Genomic DNA, 7500 nt, shown 5'->3' with positions numbered 1-7500 from the left:
AATCGAGCCCGGGGTTTTCGTGCGTGTAACAGGGCGGGCGTTTGGACCCGGTTGTCCGGGAGCGGGTCCGCAACGGCGGGAGATTGCCTGGGTTTGGCCGGCCGGCAGTCGAACGCCTTTCGCTCCGGACTCCCGTGTCCGATTTCGGTCAGGGAGGGCTCGTTGGAAAGCCCCGGCGCTGGCGCACACTATATTATCGGCCTGGACCCCGGCAAGTTCGGGAAAGTGTCGCAGTCCCGTAGCGGCTGCCGCCCCGTCGGTCAGCGGCAGCTTATCGGGGATAACTTCGGGACGGAAAGTCCGATCCGGTTGGGGTGAACTGCGACTGAACGGGGTGGGGGGGCCGCACAGACCAGTAGCGGGCTTGTGCAGCTGCCGCTTGGCCCGGCCGAGGTACGGCCGTTGGCTGGAGACCGCTTTCCGACTGCTGAGCCGGAGCCGCGGGGGCCCACCTTGACGCGCCGGCTGTACTAGCAAGCCAGGGGCAAGGGGCATCCAGTGGTACCGGAACGGAGTCGGTCCGACACCGGGAAGCCGGGTGCCCGTCGCTCCGAATCGAGCCCGGTGTTTTCGTGCGTGTAACAGGGCGGGCGTTTGGACCCGGTTGTCCGGGAGCGGGTCCGCAACGGCGGGAGGTTGCCTGTGTTTGGCCGGCCGGCAGTCGAACGCCTTTGGCTCCGGACTCCCGTGTCCGATTTCGGTCAGGGAGGGCTCGTTGGAAAGCCCCGGCGCTGGCGCACACTATATTATCGGCCTGGACCCCGGCAAGTTCGGGAAAGTGTCGCAGTCCCGTAGCGGCTGCCGCCCCGTCGGTCAGCGGCAGCTTATCGGGGATAACTTCGGGACGGAAAGTCCGATCCGGTTGGGGTGAACTGCTACTGAACGGGGTGGGGGGGCCGCACAGACCAGTAGCGGGCTTGTGCAGCTGCCGCTTGGCCCGGCCGAGGTACAGCCGTTGGCTGGAGACCGCTTTCCGACTGCTGGGCCGGAGCCGCGGGGGCCCACCTTGACGCGCCGGCTGTCCTAGCAAGCCAGGGGCAAGGGGCATCCAGTGGTACCGGAACGGAGTCGGTCCGACACCGGGAAGCCGGGTGCCCGTCGCTCCGAATCGAGCCCGGTGTTTTCGTGCGTGTAACAGGGCGGGCGTTTGGACCCGGTTGTCCGGGAGCGGGTCCGCAACGGCGGGAGGTTGCCTGAGTTTGGCCGGCCGGCAGTCGAACGCCTTTGGCTCCGGACTCCCGTGTCCGATTTCGGTCAGGGAGGGCTCATTGGAAAGCCCCGGCGCTGGCGCACACTATATTATCGGACTGGATCCCGGCAAATTCGGGAAAGTGTCGGCGACCCGTACCGGCTGCCGCCCCGTCGGTCAGCGGCAGCTTATCGGGGATAACTTCGGGAAGGAAAGTCCGATCCGGTCGGGGTCAACTGCCACTGAACGGGGTGGCGGGGCCGCACAGACCAGTAGCGGGCTTGTGTAGCTGCCCCTTTCCCCGGCCGAGGTACAGCCGTTGGCTGGAGACCGCTTTCCGACTGCTGAGCCGGAGCCGCGGGGGCCCACCTTGACGCGCCGGCTGTCCTAGCAAGCCAGGGGCAAGGGGCATCCAAGGGTACCGGAACGGAGTCGGTCCGACACCGGGAAGCCGGGTGCCCGTCGCTCCGAATCGAGCCCGGTGTTTTCGTGCGTGTAACGAGGCGGGCGTTTGGACCCGGTTGTCCTGGAGCGGGTCCGCAACGGCGGGGGATTGCCTGTGTTTGGCCGGCCGGCAGTCGAACGCCTATCGCTCTGGACTCCCGTGTCCGATTTCGGTCAGGGAGGGCTCGTTGGAAAGCCCCGGCGCTGGCGCACACTATATTATCGGCCTGGACCCCGGCAAGTTCGGCAAAGTGTCGCCATCCCGCAGCGGCTGACGGGCCGCCGGTGAGCGGCAGCTTATCGGGCATAACTTCGGGAGGGAAAGTCCGATCCGGTCCGGATCAACGGCAGCCGAACGGGGTGGCGGGCCCGCACAGACCAGTGCCTGGCTTGTGTAGCTGCCCCTTTCCCCGGCCGAGGTACAGCCGTTGGCTGGAGACCACTTTCCGACCACTGAGACGGCGGGGCGGGGGGCGGCCTGCACGCGCCGGCTGCCAGAGCAAGCCAGGGGCAAGGGGCATCCAACGGTATCTGAACGGAGTCGGTCCGACACCGGGAAGCCGGGTGCCCGTCGCTCCGAATCGAGCCTGGGGTGTACGTGTGTTTAACAAGGCGGGCGTTTGGACCCGGTTGCCCGGCACCAGTCGAACGCCTGTCGCTCCCGACTCCCGTGTCCGATTTCGTTCGGGGATGGCTCGTTGGAAAGCCCCGGCTCCGGCGCACACTATATTGCCGAAGTGGCCCCGGGCGAGTTCGGGAAAGTGTCGCCGTCCCGCAGCGGCTGACGGGCCGTCGGTCAGCGGCAGCTTATCGGGGATAACTTCGGGAAGGAAAGTCCGATCCGGTCGGGGACAACGGCAGCTGAACGGGGTGGCGGGGCCGCACAGAGCAGTGCCTCGCTTGTGTAGCTGCCTCTTTCCGCGGCCGAGGTACAGCCGTTGGCTGGAGACCGCTTTCCGACCACTGAGACGGCGGGGCAGGGGGCGGCCTGCACGCGCCGGCTGCCAGAGCAAGCCAGGGGCAAGGGGCATCCAGCGGTATCTGAACGGAGTCGGTCCGACACCGAGAAGCCGGGTGCCCGTCGCTCCGAAGCGAGACCGGGGTTTTTCGTGTGTAACGTGGCGGGCCTTTGGACCCGGTTGGCCGGGCGGCAGTGGAACACACACAGACACTCGCATACACTGAGAGAGACAGAGAGAAGATAGAGATACACAGAGTGAGAAAGACAAAGTCAACTCAGTAACTGAAATGTGAAAACTGACAACTGGGAAACCAAAAGTCAGAGTGGCAAATGATGAACCAAGGTGGCAAATGATTAACTGAAAACTTGTCATTCACATTTGGGACGGAATTCAGGATGGGAATGTATTCGGCCGCCTTACCGGGGCTTGGGGGTGCTGCTTTCCCGCTTGTGGAACCGAGTTGGGGTCGTCAAATGGCCTGGTGCATTGTTTGAAACACTGGTTAATGAGTTGTCAAGGTCGGAAATCATAGAACATAAGAGCAGCTCATTAACTGAAATTTTGAACATCGACAACTGGTTAACCAAAAGCCAGAGCGACAAATGATTAACCAAGGAGGCAACTCATTAACTGAATTTCGAACATCGACAACTGGATAACCAAAAGTCAGAGCGACAAATGATTAACCAAGGAGGCAACTCATTAACTGAATTTCGAACATCGACAACTGGTTAACCAAGAGTCAGAGCGACAAATGATTAACCAAGGAGGCAACTCATTAACTGAATTTCGAACATCGACAACTGGTTAACCAAAAGACACAGGGACAAATGAGTAACCAAAGGGCCAACTCATTAACTGAAATTTCAAAGAGGCAACTCATTAACTGAAATTTTGAACATCGACAACTGGTTAACCAAAAGCCAGAGCGACAAATGAATAACCAAGGAGGCAACTCATTAACTGAATTTCGAACATCGACAACTGGTTAACCAAATGTCAGAGCGACAAATGATTAACCAAGGAGGCAACTCAATAACTGAATTTCGAACATCGACAACTGGTTAACCAAGAGTCAGGGCGACAAATGATTAACCAAGGAGGCAACTCATTAACTGAATTTCGAACATCGACAACTGGGTAACCAAAAGACACAGGGACAAATGAGTAACCAAAGGGCCAACTCATTAACTGAAATTTCAAAGAGGCAACTCATTAACTGTAATTTTGAACATCGACAACTGGTTAACCAAATGTCAGAGCGACAAATGAGTAACCAAGCAGGCAACTGATTAACTGAAAACTTGTCATTCACATTTGGGACGGAATTCACGATGGGAATGTATTCGGCCCCCTTACCGGGCCTTGGGGTGCTGCTTTCCCGCTTGTGGAACCGAGTTGGGGTCGTCAAATGGCCTGGTGCATTGTTTGAAACACTGGTTAATGAGTTGTCAAGGTCGGAAATCATAGAACATAAGAGCAGCTCATTAACTGAAATTTTGAACATCGACAACTGGTTAACCAAAAGCCAGAGCGACAAATGATTAACCAAGGAGGCAACTCATTAACTGAATTTCGAACATCGACAACTGGTTAACCAAGAGTCAGGGCGACAAATGATTAACCAAGGAGGCAACTCATTAACTGAATTTCGAACATCGACAACTGGGTAACCAAAAGACACAGGGACAAATGAGTAACCAAAGGGCCAACTCATTAACTGAAATTTTGAACATCGACAACTGGTTAACCAAAAGCCAGAGCGACAAATGATTAACCAAGGAGGCAACTCATTAACTGAATTTCGAACATCGACAACTGGTTAACCAAAAGACACAGGGACAAATGAGTAACCAAAGGGCCAACTCATTAACTGAAATTTCAAAGAGGCTACTCATTAACTGAAATTTGAACATCGACAACTGGTTAACCAAATGTCAGAGCGACAAATGAGTAACCAAGCAGGCAACTGATTAACTGAAATTTTAAAATTGACAACTGGATAACCAAAAGTGGGAACTCATGCTTCGGACGGGCTTACATACGGCAGGCTGACGCCCGGCAGAGGCCCGGGCTTCGCCTCCCTTGCGTAAGCGACCGTCTCCGAATCGATTAAAGGCGTAAAATCGGAGTTCAGAGCGGGAAAATTTTTTCCCGAAAACGGCCGGAAAAAAAAAAATGTCTCCTTTTCCGCCGAGCAGGGTGGCATTCGAACGGGCACGGGAGGCCGCGTCTAACGGTGTAAAAACGGCTTGGCTCCGACGCGGGAGTGCGGAGATATGGCCGTTCAAAGTTGTACTGGAAGTCCGGAAGGAGAAAAATTTGACTGCCTGTAGCCGAAAAAAGTTCCAGCGGTCGGTCACAAAAGTCAAATCCGTCCCGCTGATTTGACACTTGTCATTTCTGGCAGGGGGGATTGGCGGGGTACCTGGAGAATGGTAGGAGGTGGTTTTTCGAGACTTTGTCTGTTTTCCAGATTACTGTCTAGGGCCTCCAGGTCTGCAGAGACCGACCCGGGCTGCCGTCCAACCGACTTTTAACCCTTTTTGGGTGGAAATTTATTTCCATTTTTAACCAATTTTCGGGTTTTTGGTCGGGCTTAAAAACGGCAGCCTGACGCCCGGCAGAGGCCGGGGCTTCGGCTCCCTTGCGTAAGGGACCGTATACGAAACGATTAAAGCCGAAAAATCCGAGTTCAGAGCGGGAATTTTTTTTCCCGAAATCGGCCGAAAAATAAAAAAATTCTCCTTTTCCGCCGAGCAGGGCGGCATTCGAACGGGCACGGGAAGCCGCGTCTAACGGTGTAAAAACGGCTTGGCTCCGACGCGGGAGTGCGGAGATATGGCCGTTCAAAGTTGTACTGGAAGTCCGGAAGGAGAAAAATTTGACTGCCTGTAGCCGAAAAAAGTTCCAGCGGTCGGTCACAAAAGTCAAATCCGTCCCGCTGATTTGACACTTGTCATTTCTGGCAGGGGGGATTGGCGGGGTACCTGGAGAATGGTAGGAGGTGGTTTCTCGAGACTTTGTCTGTTTTCCAGATTACTGTCTAGGGCCTCCAGGTCTGCAGAGACCGACCAGGGCTGCCGTCCAACCGACTTTTAACCCTTTTTGGGTGGAAATTTATTTCCATTTTTAACCAATTTTCGGGTTTTTGGTCGGGCTTAAAAAACGGCAGCCTGACGCCTGGCAGAGGCCGGGGCTTCGGCTCCCCTTGCGTAAGGGACCGTATTCGACCCGATTAAGCCCCGAAAATGGATCCAAATGTCGGCCGACCAAGTAAGCTTGCTGGGGAGAGAGACTAAGTGCCGGGCTGGGCACCTCATTAACCAGTGAAAAGTTTTGGCTGCTGGAGAGACTAAGTCCCAGCCTGGGCACATCATTAACCATAAATGAAAAAGGCGAGGCCGAGTCTGGTGCATGGCTAACTGATTAACCAAATTGGCAAGGCCCGGGCTGAAAGTGAATGAGCGACCCGTGGCCAGGGGGCTGGAATGCGGGAGAGAATCCAACCCCCAAAATATGGAAGTCCGATGAGAAAATATTCGGCCGCCTTTTGCGGGCCTCGGGTGTTGCTTCCCGGCCTGGGAAAGTGAGTTGCTCCCGCCGAATTGACATGTGCATTTAACGATTTCGAGACATGATTAACCAAAACGCGGAAGTCCGATGAGAAAATATTAGGGCCCTTCAAGCGGGCCTCCGGTGATGCTTTCCGGCTTGGGAAAGTGAATTGCTCCCGCCGAATTGACATGTGCATTTAACGATTTCGAGACATGATTAACCAAAACGCGGAAGTCCGATGAGAAAATATTCGGCCGCCTTTTGCGGGCCTCGGGTGTTGCTTCCCGGCCTGGGAAAGTGATTTGCTACCGCCAAATTGACATGTGTCATTTCTGGCAAGTGTCTCAGGACATAGTTAATGAGTTGCAGTTTGGGAAATCATTAACCTCGTCGGAAGTCCCGATGAAGAAAAAAAAAAGTGCCATTTGCGGGGATTTGGGTGCTCCTGGTCGGATAGAGGTGGCCGTTTGACCCGCTGATTTGACACTTGTCATTTCTGGCAGGGGGGGTTGGCGGGGTGCCCGGAGATTTTCGGGAACACGATTTTCAGAACAAAATTCACTCAGCGGGAGCACTTTGAAAATGCCCGAAAAGTGTTACTTTGCTAAAAGGCTCATTTTATCAATATAGAGACCTTTCAAAGAGTATTGGAAAGTCATATTAAAGTGGTTTTGTGGCTTTTATGACTTAATGACAAAAAACTCTAAGTGTGAATCTGAAATCGTAGACAGACAGCAGAAACATATAAATAATTCCAGCGTCTAAGTTTCATTTGCTGTCTGTCACACAGGTGCCTCTGAACCGGTCAGGGCCTGTGACCCCACTGAGCTTGTGTTTTGTGGCTTATGCACACGCAGTGTTTGCACCAAGTTCCCCTGTGTTGTGCGCTCAGTGGGCCCGTCCAAGACAGCAGAAACAAGATGTACATGCCAGCGTCTTTAAAGTTTCATTTGTTGTCTTGTCACACAGGTGCCTCTGAACCGGTCAGGGCCTGTGACCCCACTGAGTTGTTTACTGGGGCTAATGCACAAGCAGTGTTTTGTCAGAGAGTTCCACTGTGTTGTGCGCTCAGTGGGTCCGTCTAAAATGACAAGACAGCAGAAACATTCCAGCGAGTTTCATTTGTTGTCTTGTCACACAGGTGCCTCTGAACGGGTCAGGGCCTGTGACCCCCGCTGAGTTGTTTACTGGGGCTAACGCACAAGCAGTGTTTGTCAGAGAGTTCCACTGTGTTGTGCGCTCAGTGGGTCCGTCTAAAATGACAAGACAGCAGAAACATTCCAGCGAGTTCCATTTGTTGTCTTGTCACACAGGTGCCTCTGAGCGGGTCAGGGCCTGTGACCCCAT

Source organism: Somniosus microcephalus, unplaced genomic scaffold (assembly GCF_052327205.1).
Source record: "Somniosus microcephalus isolate GS21.2 unplaced genomic scaffold, FLI_Smic_1.0 scaffold551, whole genome shotgun sequence".
Lineage (NCBI taxonomy): Eukaryota > Metazoa > Chordata > Chondrichthyes > Squaliformes > Somniosidae > Somniosus > Somniosus microcephalus.
The sequence above is the reverse complement of the archived record's forward strand: the minus strand, read 5'-3'. Positions refer to the sequence as shown.